Here is a 16188-nt window from a genome sequence, read left to right on the forward strand (position 1 = left end):
CCAGCTGAATTGTGACAGAAGAATCACCAGAGTCCTATGTTGCAGCTCTGTGTGATGAATTTTTTTTTTTGCTTTTGCCCTGAGGCAGAGTCAATTATTTCTCACTAGGAAGATTTTTCTGTTAACCCTGTGGATAAGATTTATTGGATTTGGACCACTGGTTGTTAAGCCCCTGGTCAAGAATCCATCTATGGGATTGCTACAGCATGCATGCTGTACAGCCTTGAGCTCCTCTTTCTTATCCCCTCTTAGGCCTCCCTCCTTCCCATTGACACCTCTTACTTCCCAACTAAACTCTGCCCACAGCATATTTTTATTTATTCCTGAGTAACAAAATATATTAATTTGAAATGATATTTAAAATATTCTTCTCCCAAACTAACAAAATGCTGGTGTATGTGTACCAATTGCACACTGTTAGTTCTTTCCCATGTAAAACCATGAATGAAGAGATTAGATAATCCAGAGAAGGCGTTCATGCTTTTGCATGGATGCATGACCAGAAGGACGGAGGCTTATTTTTACAAGGAAATATCTAAGTTTGAAATTAATATTCCTTAACTTTTCATGCATGCACCCAAAATAAAATTGGTAGAATATTCTGTTTTATAGGGTAATGAATATGAAAAAATGGACTACATGTAGAACTGAATAAAAAGAGCTGCCTGATGCTGGTGGAGGGGTTACAGGTGTTTCAAAGTGGGAGCACTGGCTGATCCCTGTGAGGAGGCTTACAGAACATGCCTGCCAAGCTCACTTGCCTGTGGTACACCACTGAGAGATGTGTTCCAAGGTTTCCCTTGAATTTAAGCATCATCACAGCCCAGTCCTTCACTTCCAAAAATCCAAGTGCTTATTTCTTTCCTTTGAAATCCAAGAGGCCATGAAGAGTGTAGCAGCCCAAGAGAGGGGTACAAAAGCACAGACTTTCTAACCCACACTCTGTTCTTTGCCATTCACATGTGCAACATTTAGAGTTTTGGTGTTTTCATTTTTAAGTACCGCTATTTACTAAATACTATTTAGTATTTACTAAACACTACTTACTAAATGCTGCTGCTATTTGTCTTTTTCCAGAAGGATTCACCAAGAGGTAGTTCCTGACTTTGTAGCCCCAGTCGCATGCCTGGACATCGTTTGCTTTTACTAGCTGTGCGGGACCTCCAGGCTTCCAGCTCACACCTCAGTAACGTAGGATATACACAGGGAGGGAAATCTTCTGTGGTATATCTCCACTGATTTGGGTTGCTCAGAAAGCAGCCAGGCCCTTCAAGCATTAACACATGATAATTAGTAACTAGACCTAGCAAATAATTTCCTAAACCATCATATTCACTTTTTAATGCTGTTAGAAAAGTAAATTAAAACCTCCAGGTGTGAATTCCAAATAAAAGCATTTAATAGAAATATATATATATGAAGAAATTAACCTCTATTGATAATATTGAGAGAATTAGGTGGTGGAAATTCTTTAAAATCTAAGCCAGAGAACAAGGTAAAGTGACATTACCTTTGGCGAGTTGATCCAGAATTATGTGTACTTAATAACCCATCTGAATGACGGACAGGACAGTCAATAAAGCAGCAGAAGATTAAAAGGGACGGAGCCGGCTAACAAAAGGTGAGGAGTGAGGACACAGTCTGCAAGCAGCCCTGCATCCCCAGTGGGACAGATCTGCATGGGCAGGAGACCTGAAGGAGCAGCTCCTTCCTCCCCTCACACCAGTGCTTATCACAAATGATCCATAAATAACAGTGTTATAAAAGAGAGATCAGTGTGTTTAAGTGGAGATCGTTGCAAGAAGGGTGAAGTGATGTCTCCATAGAAATGCTGTGTGAAATGTGTTGAGAAGTATATTTATAAATGTACCATATATATGTGTATATTTTTTATGATTGTTCCTGGCTAGAGACTTAATGCCTCAACTGCTAGGTAAATCAGACAAGAAATACAAAGAATTCATGGTCAAGTATATACCATGTCAATATACACCAGCACACAAAGACCTCTACATATGTATATATGACACATAAAACAAACCAGAAACTTTCTAGACAACCAGTAGATGGTTATCCATCTTGCTGGTTCATTTATGAACTGACTGAGCACAGAAACTGTATATATGTAGGAAAAAGGATGTATTTTCTTGTGCAGAAAGTAAAAAGAAAACAAAACTATTTAAGAACATTTCCCAGTAAATGCTAGGAAGTTTCTTTAAACTCAATTTATTCATTTTCCCTCAGCAGACATTTGCTGATGTGTGTGTTCCTGAGAGCATTTGAGTCCATTGCAGCTCTAGTGAAAGTTAATTCAGGCTAAAATGAATTGTGCTTTTAACTTGGACATCCCCAGTTCAGTCTCCAAGAGGATAGTTATTACATATCAAAGCATATAAGACTGTGTGACTAATGAAGCCAGCGTCATCATCCAGATGGTGAGGAATGACTGGAAGGTTTGAAAAGAATCCACAGGCAATAATTTGTTAATATAAGTGATCTGACAAACAATTATGAATAAGGAATGAAGTAATAAAATTCACATTATTCTTATGGATATTTTGTAGAAGTGGAGAAAAGGTTAAATTGTTTCAGTAAATGATTTTTTAGAAACAGTTTGACCAGATGTACATGTAACAAATAGGGTGATATATGACCCCACATTGTGGCCATTAAAATAGCTAGTGGAGAGCAAGTAACGTGCTCAGTAGTAAGGTAGGGATCATGTGACAAAAATCTTCACGAAAAATCGGTGCTTAAAGTGGGAAAAAAGTAATTTACTACATTTCAGTTGAAATAGTGGTCCAGTACCAAGCTATATATTGAATAAAAAGTTGTCTGTAAGTCTATGCCTTTGCCTTTTCTGGTTATAACCTACCTTAATGTGTAAATTTCCAATGTAAAGCATGAAATGTGGCACTAACTTTTATCAAATGCAAAGCATCTTTCAGACTGGAAAACTACAGTGCTGTGACTGAAATGAGAATTAGGGACTTTAAGCTGACTTATTCCCTATGTCAACCTGTTGTCTTTCTGAGACTGTTTAACATAAAAATGTGATGAAATCTGAAGAGAAACAGTTGGTTAAAAGGAATTGCACATTTCTGGCATCACTCAGCCCATGCTAATAAAACAGAAGTTTACAACTAGGACTCACCTGCTATAATTTTGAAGATGGTTTTCAGGAGAAACCTGCAACTTTAACACCTGCAGTTAACCTGAAGACATGTGATTGTTCCCAAAGCATTTCTTATCGTTCTTTCTTTGAACAACACAAAATAAATTGAACAGCTAAACAAGCTGATAGCAGTGATAGAAATGTCCTGCCTTTGCTGAGGGATGCTGAAATCCCCCAAAGAACTTTGTTATTGACAAACTTGTTTTACTTCAGATGCCTATTTCCACAGCAAAATGTTTGTTTAGCAAAACGTTTCTTTACCCTCACCTGTGATGGCATACAAGAAACTTAGGAGTTAAATTGTTTTCTTGTCTTAGAAAACTCTCCTGAGTATTATCAATGGTTGTTTTTATGCTTCCTAAGAAAATTAATCTCTTCAAAGTTTCAAGACAAAAACAAAAGAGAAAGAAACAGGTCTCTGCAATTTAGGCACACACCCTGCTCTGGATCTTCTGTGTTTCCCACATTCAGTCTGAAACACCTTTTCCACTTTGTGTGAATAATTAAGTATGTATTGGGTGAAAGCAGTGGCTGTTGTACAGCCTGGTGATGTATAGCTTGGTGTATAAAGCAATACAGTAGCTTTTGCATTGCTGCATCTTTGCAATGTCAAGTAAGTGTTCTAGTTACGAGATTCTTACACTAGTTTCTTTCTCCTTCTGTTTGGTCTGAAACACCATTTAAGCCAAAGGCTATTTTAGCAAATCAGTATTTTCAGATAAAAGACCATTAAAAAAAAAACACCCCAACAACCTCTGCTAAAGACGTAATCCCTTGCTACTGAGTAAGACTCCTTGCTACTGAGTAAGACTGTTATGAAAGCCTATTCACAGATTCAATATAAACATATGCCTGTTTTGGGAAGAACTCACAACAATCCGGCCAGTTGGAAAAGAAAGCCCCGTTGCCCTTCTTAGAAACGTAGATCATTTAGGTTGGAAAAGACCTTTGAGAGCCCAGCAGTTAATCAAGAACTGCCAAGCCCAACACTAAACCCTGTCTCTAAGCACCACATCTACCCATTTTTTTAAATATCCCCAGGGATGGTGACTCCACCACTTCCGTGGGTAGCCTGTTTCAATTCTTGATAACCCTTTCAGTGAAGAAATTTTTCTTAATATCCAATTTAAATCTCCCCTGGTGCAACTTGAAGCCATTTCTTCTTGTCCTATCACTTGTTACTTGGGAGAAGAGACTGACACCCACCTCACTAAAACCTCCTTTCAGGTAGTTGTAGAGAGCCATATGGTCTCCCCTCAGCCTCCTCTTCTCCATACTACAAAACCCCAGTTCTCTCAGCCAGTCTTCATAAGACCTGTTCTCCAGATCCTTCACCATCTTCACGGCCCTTCTCTGGACCCAGTCCAGCACCTCAATGTCTTTCTTGTAGTGAGGGGCCCAAAACTGCACATAATATTCAAGGTACAGCAACACCGATGCTGAGTACAGAGGAACAATCACTTCCCTATTCCTGCTGGCCACACAATTTCTGAAACAGTCCAGGATCCTGTTGTTGCCTTGGCCACCTGGGCACACTGCTGGCTCATATTCAGCCGGCTGTTGACCAACACCCCCAGGTCCTTTTCCATCGGGCAGCTTTCCAGCCACTCATCACCAAGTCTGTAGCATTGCATGGGGTTGTTATGACCCAGATCCAGCACTTGGCCTTGTTGAATCTCACACAATTGTCCCATTGATCCAGCCTGTCCCGATCCCTCTGCAGAGTCTTTTCTCTCTCAAGTCGATCAACACTTGGTTGTCACCCAACTTGGTGTCATCTGCAAACTTACTGAGGGTGCACTTCATCCCCTCATCCAGATCATAAATAAAGGTGTTAAACAGAACTGGCCCCAGTACTGAGCCCTGGCGAACATCACTTGTCACCAGCCACCAGCTGGATTTGACTCCATTCACAACTCTTTGGGCTTAGTCATTAAGCCAGTTTTTAACCCAGTGAAGAGTACACCATGAGCAACTAGTTTCTCCAGGAGGATGCTGTGGACAACCATGTCAAAGGCTTTACCAAAATCTAGGTAGATGATATCCACAACCTTTCCCTCATCCAGTAGGCAGGTCACTTGTCATAGAAGGAGATCAGGTTAGCAGGAACTAACTTTTACAAGCCCATCCTGACTGGGTCTGATCATCTAGTTATCCTGTAGGTGCCATGTGATGGCATTCAAGATGATCTGCTCCATAACATTTCCCAGCACCGAGGTCAGACTGACAAGCCTGTAGTTTCCTAGATCCTCCTTCCAGCCATTCTTATAGATGAGCATCACATTTGTTAAATTCCAGTTAACTGGGACTGATAACCTGTTAGAAATGGAGAACCAAAAGCAGAAATGTGGGATTGCTCTGACTTCTTTTGAAGACACCATAAGTGTTACCTTTGGCTCCTAAGGGAGTAGGGGTAGGCTTGAGCCAAAAAATCTAAGCACCAACTTCACAGCAATGCTTTTAAGTGTCACAAATTCCATGCTTCATAAAGGCAGTGTGAGTTTTTAACTAACAGCGCAGTTGCTTGTCTCCGTCAAACATTATTACTGTCTTTTGCCTCTCACATTTTTCTTCTTCTAGAGGTTTGTGAATCTTAAACTAAGGATAATTCTTGTCTTTGACCCTATATTCTTCAATTAGCCATGTTTATCTAATTCATCACATGATCTTTCTTGAAAGTAAGGCCAAGCCTTTTCAGCTGCATAAATCAAATGTGGTTTTCACCCTATTAGAATAACAGAGCAGTGACTATTCCAAAAAGAATGGTTGCAGCAAGGGAGAAAAACTGCACCTATAATTTAATCTAAATGTTGTGATTAATACCCTTCTCTTTTCATACCCAGCTGTGTGACACTTACTCATGTTATATATTTTTTAAAGCTATCAACTGCATAGATTTTTTTCTGGGACAATTAATCACATCCCTGAATGCATGGATATAGTTAGAAGTGAATCAGTCCTAACAAGCTCTGAGCATTGGAGTTCTTAGGCTTTGTGGAAGAAAGCCAATCTGACAAATAAATTCTGTTTAAAGAAACCCAAACCTTGTCATCTCTGCATCTATAGAAAAATTAACCAGAGGCAGAACTAAATAAAAAATGAAGTGTAAAGGTAAATGATAGGGAGAAAATTAAGTAACAAATTAATGTAAAAAAATTGTATTTTGAATCAATCCCCAAAGAAAAGTTAGGTGTCATTAGGTAATCCTTATTCACATTGTCCTACTGCAATGAACAGGGGCATATATATTCACTATATTTAATACATGCAATAGATACATGCATGTACTTTTCCTACACGTAATTACATGTGTATGTGTATAAATGTATGTGTATATGTTCATATACACAAATACAGATATATGCATTCATATAATGATACAGATAATGTGTACAGTCTCTACAGTATGGAGTTCAGTATGGAGTTCCCGCTTGCATCTGTTCTTATGATAATAAACCTCAGTAAAAAGGAATACAAGTGGGATCACAGTATGAGAGAGACAATCTTCTCCTAAGGAGCAACAGCAGGGATTTCCTGCTACGGTATGTTACTGTAAATGCATTCACTAGAAAGACTGAGGAGGCAAATTATTCCTTCCTCTGGGGTTACAGTTTAGGCCTATTTATATATCCTTCCTCTATACGCAGCTCTCTCTGTGTACAGCCATGGCTCTGGAAGACATCTAGAGCACCGATGGTACCAGAAGCAGAGCACTCAGACCCTAATAAGTCGTCTATTGCACTTCCCTGTTTAATGCTAGAGTGGATCAGAAGAAAGTTCACAAGTAGCAAGGATGGTTATGATAGGTAACTATACCTAGAAAGCTCTTAGAGTATGTATAGGGGACAGTTTCTTGAGTAAGGTTATGATGTCAAATGAGTAACATCTGATTTTGGAGTGACCACAGGCTGCGGAACCTCTGGGTCTCAAAGTGAATGTGCAGGATAAGAGGAGCTGTGTGGCTGTGGGCAGCAGGGGTGAGACGTGGCGCTTACTGGAGCAGCAGTGTGCAATGTCTGGCTTGGCAGCTGGCTGCTGGCGCTATGGATAGGACCAAACATGCAAATACAAAAGTGGAGACCTTCCAAATTCCTCACTGAGATATTGATGGAGCGCTGAACTGATAATTTGGACCTTTGCACCAAATCTTGCTATGGAAAAACATATTATTTTTAATAAAATTAATTTTAGTTATTTTTGTATAATAATAGTAATGTGGCTCTGTGCTTCCACTCCTTGTTACCATCATCCTCAACCCTCCCTCTGATGCAACTAATGAATAGAAAATGCTCTGGTAAGCAAAAGAAGCTGGTAATCCTTTAGCAATTTATTAATGAAACATTCTGAAGAACATCGGGCCCATCTGAAAAGATCAATTTTCTTAACTGCTATCCTAACATCAAGATATGACTCTATTTGGACCTGTTTCTGGCTCTGCTGCATATAGCAGATACAGTGACACTTGTTCAGATAAAGAGATTGCTGTCTGTGGCCTTATGGAGACACAGCCGTCAGTTACATCAATTGTCTATCCCATGACAGAATGATCTGGTTCTTAGTAAGTATCAACATGAAGAAAAATGATTTTTACGTTAAAATAAAACAAACGTTTGATTAATGAAACTGCTTGTTAATTTTATTTGAGTGGCTGCATTTTATTCTATCTGGGAAGAGAAATGCAAGTACTAAAATACTGCAAGGAAAAGTGGTCCCATGGAAAATTTCATCAGAAAGCTTTACTTCATCAAATTTCTGCATCTCCAAAATAAAGCATGGAGTCTTTAAATAGCACCTATACTGTGCTTTTGGCTTGATGTCTGATTAATTTGCTGAGCAGATCATATGATATTGTTGCAGCTCTATAGTGTGACAAGAAGCTGTCCACTTAAATACCAAATTCTAGGGAACACCTTAGGGTATAAAAAGCCACAGTAAACATAGATCGCTTCCTTCTGCATACAACACATTATTGAGGCTCTTCATGCTTAATTTAAACTCTTTCTGAGCCGGCAATGCTCTTTTAATTTTCTTAATTCAGCCATGTACTCATCTTCTTTTTATTCTGCTTATAAAACCAAAAATGCTCTTCAAATCACCAGTGACTTTGGGGATAGGTGGTTTTGGAAGGTTTTTTTCCATGTTATCAGTAAGTGTTTTGTCTGCTGGTTTAACAAAGGCTTTTAGTCTGTGCAAGTTGTAGGTTTTTTGCCCCTGTTGCTCTCAGGAAAAATAACACTTTTATCTCATCAGCAGTGCTATTAGAGGCGGTTCAGGTTTTTCACGGAGTATACTGTTGAACTGTCAGACAGGTCCATTTTCCCTCTACAACAGGCATTTTTAATCCCCTCACTGTTTTCCCCTTTTCTTTCAGTAGGATTTTCACTGTGCCTGTCATTGCATTTGGGATTTACTCCCATTTATTGCCGAACATTCCAGCTTTTACTTCTTCTGGTACAAAGGCAGGACATAAAAACTATGAAGGCACTTTTAGATCCTAATTTTCTGTACATATTAAAAATTATGAAAAGCTAAGTTATATTTAGCACTGTGATAATTATTTTCTGATTCCTTCTAAAATACAGAATATGGTCAACACCTACTTGCATGGAAGTGGTTTGAAAAGACACTAACTTCTTCCTATACTCTGTAGGAAATGTTTAACCTCCAATTTCCAGAGGAAAGAACCAGGTATGAATTCATCAAGAAAGATCAGGTATTTGCTTGATTACTTATTGCCCCTGTACCTCATTACGAACACAGATTAAAAAGCATGAAATTTAAGAAATTAATGAATGGGTTATAAATGTGCTTTTTTGCTGATCTGAACTTTCTGTTCTCCTTATGTCTCTCATGCTCTTGTTTTTGAGTCCTCCTTTTTCAGATGAAGTAACAGACATATTAAAGACACTACAGCCTGACAAAAATATTTAACACTGTTTAAATGTTTAAAAATGCTGCTTATGTTAATTGATCACGACAGAGAAGTGTGTGGGAACAAATTAGTGGCATCAGTTCACAAACTAGAAAATGTTTCTTCCTCTAAAGATCGTAATTTTCATAAATAGGCATGTGTGCTGAAAGACTTCTTTTTCTTTTCTTCTGAAAGTCAGTGTGTCAGGGTACCTGGAATGGATGCATTTAACCATGACTGAACAAAAAGGAAGAATGACAAAAAGTGCTTTATGATTCAGTCTAACCCAATCTATGTATTTCTAATGCAAATGGAAACCATTCAGAAAAGTACATTGTTAAAAAGCTTTTTTGAAATTATTTCTTATCTGCAGAGATGGATCTTTTTTATTGTTGGTGCTTTGGCTTTGTGGGTTTTTGTTGTTTTGTTTTTTTTTTTTTTTTGTTTTTTGTTTTTTTTTTTTTTGTTTGTTTTTTTTTTGTTTTTTTTTTAATTTCTAGAAGAATGGTAAGAGAGTTTATACTACTTGGTAAAACCCAAGCACTGGTGATTTATGGGTATAGTCATGTCAAGCATCCACTTTTCTGTGCTGATTCTTTGTCTAATATCTCACATGAGCACTCTTTGATTTGTAATGTGGAATTGCTCTTTGAAAAATAGATTATCCTTCAATCATAAGGCTTAACTTTCTCAAATTTACAAGCTCTACAAGCAGTGCCATCACTTGACTACTAAGCTTTCATGACATGCAAAATTATTTCCAAATAAGATTGTGCTACCAGAAACAAAAAGAATCAAAAGTCCCAAGTTCATGGGCTATAATACATCAAATCTTCATATTACAGGTAAGGTTGATGAATAACTCTCTCAAGTTCTTCTCAAAGATGCTCCCCTTGTAGATGCTCAAAAGAAAGCTTCAGTAAGTCCCTTTTTAAATTTCAGAGATTTTGAGGAGAAAGTAGGGATTCAAAGACAATGCCCGGGTATAAGAATTGTTTACAACCCAATCTGGTCTGTATAATGCACCAGAATATCCTGAAAGAGTCTTAAAGGCTCAAGATCTTGTGGCATGTTTTCTGTCACAAAGTCAGTGCCAATTAAACACAGCCAAGCCAGAGCTTCTCAAAAACCCGGGCAAAACAGAGGGCCAAAAGAGGAGCAGCTTGCTTTGGAAGGGGGCCTTGCTTTTCAAGCGGGCAGCGTGTACAAATAGGTGGGATTCATGGTTGTTTCTCTTTACTTGGTGCCAAGGCACTACCAGTCTAGAACTTTACAGATACTTTTGTTATTTCTGAATACTATCTGGCATTGCATTCCTTTCCTTTTTTACCCCTCAACTCAGAAGATGTTTGTCCATCCAGGTATGCTTACTGATGGGAAAGACCCTTGGAGGACGTGTGTATGGACAGTGCCAGCTCTCAGGAGCAGCCATGTGGTCCTTGCTGTAAGCGAGGGTGGCTCCCTCTCGTCCAGCTCCCCATCGGCCTGGCCCTCCTCCCAGTAGGTTTCACCTGCTATATTTACCAAGCAGGTGAGGAGGTTTTCAGGACTTAGCTACTTCAATCTGAGAAATAGCCTTCCCTTTTTCAATCATTTCATATACTGACCAGTCGTCTTCCTCTTTCCTGAAACCCACCAGTTGTTTTGATAAAGAACTAATACATTGTGGACACAAGATCTGTAGATAAAGCAAAAACAGAAGTGGAAGTCAATGTAGAGTTTGGAGATAATTTAAAACTGTGTGGTTGAAGGACAGGCCCAATACTGAGGAATAAAATTTTGTGTAGACTAGGTAGAAATTAAAGCCACAACCTTTGCTAGTTTCTATTTTAAAAGCAGCATATACTTTTGTACCCTTCCTTTTGACAGCCATCACAAATAACACTGTAGAGTTTTGTATGGAAACGTCTTTATATATGAAAGAACTGCATGTACCACATGATTCTATTTATGTGACGAAGATGGAAGAAAGATCTATGATGATTGTCTGGCTTAATATGTTTCCAAAAGATGGCTAGATAGTGTAGTTGTTTTAGGAAGGCTATATAAGAAGTTGAAGATATTAAATTAAAGCAAAATAATTTCTTATATTGCTAATTACTGACATCCTGAATTATTTTTGTTGTTAAAAATATTAATTCAATAAGAATAAGAAAGCATTTCTCTCTTCCCCTTTGTTTTTTATGGATAGCATACTAATGTAGGTTAAAAATAAAAGAAGTTTAGACTGTCACTTGAAAACAACCATGGACAGTAAGCAGCCTGCAATAATAGCCTAAAGGTGTAAAGAAAAGATGAAATTTTAAAAATTTTTGAGAACAGTTAAAGTGCAGGAAACAGCATGTCATTGTTTTACAGAGGTTTTTATTCCTGATTAATTTTTTTGTTTTTTAAAAACTTCGATCTATTCTCTATCTCCTCTTTCTGCAGTCAGAAGAGTTATGAATACTTCCCTTGTTCATTTTGCAAGATTTGATGGAGCTGTCTGAATTTTTTTACCATGTAAGTCACTGTCCTAGAAGTAGGTTCCTTCCTCTTTTCTAAATTCTTATTAAAAAATTCTGGAATAGCACCATTTCTTGTATTCACTTCTCACACTTATCAAGACAAATGCTTTTGATTACTACTAGACCAGGCTTTGTTGCAACTGTTCAACAATTGCATTATCAGTCATTTTACTATCAGTCTTTACACCTCATCAGTTAAAATACATTTTGTCCCTATGGTGTAATTTTCTGGAGTTTCTTTGCAGAGTTTTTACAGAATTAAATTAATGAGTTCTGCTTGCTTAAAGAAAACACTATATCCACTACTCCATTTGTTTGATGAATCCAACTAAATACAACTCAGCAATTTGACTTGACTAAATGGTTTCTGACAAGATGTTGGAGTTACAATGAAAGAGGCACTTAGCATCCTGTTATATCTTCTATCCAGTGCCTGTAAGATGATGGCTTCACTTTTTTTTTTTAACACTATGTGTTCATTTTGGTAATTCCAACGCAGATAAGGACACTAAAAAGTCATTTTTCACATATGCTTTTCACATTCACTAGGCCTTTAAACCAAAATTGACTTTGTCAGTCAATCTCAAAAAAGGGCGTTCATATATCAAAAGATAAAATATCTATACACACAGTATAAGTTTTTCTCAGCCTCATGGTTCCTGTCATTAATTCTGACACAAACCTTCAGAACATTAGGTCGTTTAAACACCTTGAGTATACTGGTCTCCCCAGTCACCTGCCAAGTGGATTACACTACCGTGTAAATGTACAGCCTGTGCACAGGCTGTATTATTTATCGTAATACCAGAGAGAATTATTACAATATATACGTCTAGGCAAGGTTTCTTGGTTTAACTGGCACAGTACTACTAAGTAGTGAGTCTATCAGCACTATGTATTTTCCTGTATTTCAAATTTCTGTTTTTTTTTTTCAGCAATGGAAGACACCCTTCTGTATAAAACTGACTTTTTCCTTCTGCAGTTGGTGCATAGCACATCATTCCTGAGGGACAGAAGAATTTCTGGGAGAGCCTACTGCTTTCAAAATGCGATCCTCTGAAGGAAGCTCCTCTCCTTAAATCACTGTTCTGTTCCTTTTCCGTGGTACAATACTCATTTCTCACTGTAAGACTGCAAGCTGAGCTAGCTCACCGCAGGCAGCTTTGGATACTTTTATGCAAATGATCAAATATGTGAAGTCATTTAATGAAAAGGCTTTTGAGAATAATGCAGCATAAGGAAAATACTACTTTTTACATAATACAGGGTTTTCTATATGATCAAGCAATTATTTTGCTTTAGACTTTGCAGGTGATTCCCAAGAAACTCCTGCTGCCACACTTTGACAAGGTTTTACTTAAAGATTTGCTGAAGATTTTTTTTGACTTCATAAAAATCAGAATTGGAGATGTCTTGCCTGCTTTCATATGGCTGGATCAAAGGTGGATAGGCAAATGACTGAAAAGAAGCATGCTGGCATTTTGCTTGACACAGAAAAATTTCTAAATGAATGGAAAGGTGGTTGTGCAGACTTAGTGCATTACATGGAAGCCTTCTGCCTTGGAAAAGGCATTGTGATTGCCTGTGAGAAAATACTTCTGAGAGCTTTGAATCTGCAAAAAAAAAATGACAAAGCAGTTTGCTGACGGACCTCCTCAGTCCTTGGTGCTTCTGTAACCAACCATTATACATAGATTTCTGTTCCCATTTTCCCTGTCTTCCAGCTCACTAAAATTCATGCATCACCTTTCCTCAGTTCATTCTTTGTTTTTCATGTGGGCATATACAGTTGTTTCAAATATATAATTCCATAAAGTTCTTTATCACCTTCATAGCAGCTTATAATTGTGGCAGGCACAACTCAGTGATACACCTTGCATACTCACTAGCATAGACACCGTTGTGATGTCTTTGTGCTATCCAAGCAAAAAGAGAAAATGTCATGTACTCACTTGTGTGCTGTATATTGAGGTTGGAGGGGCCACAAAACTTCCCATTTCATATCAAAGAAATAGAGTCCACTGACTTTTCAAGCAGCTGCCACTGCAGGAAGAGATGGTACTTGCTATCATTTGGAGTATTTACACTTAACATGAAGGATGGTGCAAACCCAGTGATTAAATTACTTGTTCTGGAAATGGGCACTTTTACTGAAGCAAAAAGATTTTGTGGAGATCTGTTGCTTTCAGCTAAGTATTTTGGGGAAATGACAGAGGCAGGATGAATCCAAATCCAAATCTTAGACATCCCTTCCCTTTCTCCTGCCTGCTTAGGTGTTTCTTTTGCTAGTATTGGGTCCATCCTTTGCTGCACAAACCCTTCTGGGGTCTCAGTCTCTTGCTTTCCTGGTGCCACCGCTGCCCTTGCAAGCTTCTTTGGGGAAGCAGCAAGTCTCCAAAGTAAAATAAGATTTCTAAGTGCACCAAGACTTTCCCATTAATTTTAACTCATTTTAACATACAGGTCAGATCACAGAATCGTGGACTCATAGAATCATTAGGTTGGAAGAGACCTCTGAGATCATCAAGTCCAACTGTCAACCCAACACCACCATGCCCATTAAACTGTGTCCTGAAGTGCTATATCAACACACTTTTCGAACACCTCTAGGTGTGGTGACTCCACCACTTCCCTGGGCAGCCTGTGGCAGTGTTTAACCACTTTTTCAGTAAAGAAATTTTTCCTAATGTCCAATCTAAACCTCCCCTGGCACAACTTGAGGTCATTTGCTCTTGTCCTATCAGTAGTTACTTGGGAGAAGAGCTCTACTCCCACCTCACTACAACCTCCTTTCAGGGAGTTGTAGAGTGTTAAGGTCTCCCCCCAGCCTCCTTTTCTCTAAACAATGCCAGTTCCCTCAGCCACTCCTCACAAAACCTGTACTCCAGGCCCTTCACCAGCTTTGTTGCCCTTCTCTGTACATGCTCAAGCACCTCCTTCTCATAGTGAGGGGCCCAAAACTGCACACAATATTCGATGTGCGGTCTTACCAGTGTCGAGTACAGGGGCACAATCACCTCCCTACTCCTGCTGGCTACACTATTTCTCATACAAGCCAGGATGCTGATGGCCGCCTTAGCCAGCTGGACACACTGCTGGTTCATGTTCAGCTGACTGTCGACCAGCACCTCCAGATCCTTTTCCACCAGGCAGCTTTCCAGCCACTCATCTCCAAGCCTGTAGCGCTGCATGGGATTGTTGTGACCCAAGTGCAGGACCTGTCACTTGGCCTTGTTGAACCTCATATATTTGGCCTCGGCCCACCAATTCAGCCTGTCCAGGTCCCTCTGCAGAGCCTTCCTCCCTTGAGCAGATCAACACTCCTACCCAGTTTAGTGTCACCTGCAAACTTACTGAGGGAGCACTCAATCCCCTCATCCAGATCATCGATAAAGATATTAAACAAGACTGACCCCAACACTGAACCCTGGGGAACACCGCTTGTGACTGGCCACCAGCTGGATTTAACTCTGTTCACCACAACCCTCTGTGCTTGGCCCTCCAGCCAGTTTTTAACGCAGCTTAGAGTGCACCTGTCTAGGCCATGAGCCACCAGCCTTCCTAGGAGAATACTGTGGAAGATGATGCCAAAGGCTTTACTAAAGTCCAGGTAGATGACATCCACAACTTTCTCCTCATCGACTAGGCAGGTCACCTGGCCATAGGAGATCAGTTTGGTTAAGCAGGATCTGCCCTTCATGAACCGGTGCCGGCTGGGCCTGAGTCCCTGGTTGTCCTGCACATGCCATGTGAGTGCCTTCGAGATGAACCAATTTGTAATCTTCCCTGGCAGCGAGGTCAGGCTGATGGGCCTGTAGTTTCTTGGATCCTCCTTCTGGCCCTTCTTGTAGATCAGCCTCACATTGGCAAGCCTCCAGTCGTTTGGGACCTCCCCTGTTGACCAGGACTTCTGACAAATGATGGAGAGATCTCTCTTTGCACAGAACTGCTAATGAACCGATAAGAAATTTCACCTTTTAGATCAACGAGGCTGCAAGTTCAGGCATTACTATTGTAGACAAAGTGATGTGCCACAGGCCAGTATTAAAAGACAAGAGTTTCATTAGAACTCACTACAGCTAGGAAAAAAATCCTAGTGATTATACAAAAAACATCCATAATTTCCTAAAGCCTTTGGGCTCTTTTATTTGTCTTTTTAAGAAAACTGAAGCTGTAATGCTGGAAAATGGCAGCCTTTTCTGGTTTTACTACATGGACTTTACACACTGACATTGAGTTATGAATAAATGGTAGAGAGGAAATATATACAAATACAGGATTTAGAATAATCTCTACACACAGCAAAATACCATCTCTCCAGTGGTTGCAGTTGTCTAGGTGTTATTTGGTTTTATTTCTCTCACTCATTTTATCCAAAACATGCAGTATGGGATTTCTTGCTATGAAATGGCAGCAGTGTTTTTTCATTCCGTCTTACACTGTGTTTAAATCACTTGATTTATGAGTTGCTATACTAATATTTCTAATTTTCTGCATCAAATTATATTAGATTGAATTTGAGGCAAGTATATTTACTTATTCTGCAATAAGATCAGACTTTTAAGTCACACAAAATTCTCTCTGCCAGTGTAATA

This window comes from Leptosomus discolor, chromosome 5, assembly GCF_034619465.1.
Source record: "Leptosomus discolor isolate bLepDis1 chromosome 5, bLepDis1.hap2, whole genome shotgun sequence".
Lineage (NCBI taxonomy): Eukaryota > Metazoa > Chordata > Aves > Leptosomiformes > Leptosomidae > Leptosomus > Leptosomus discolor.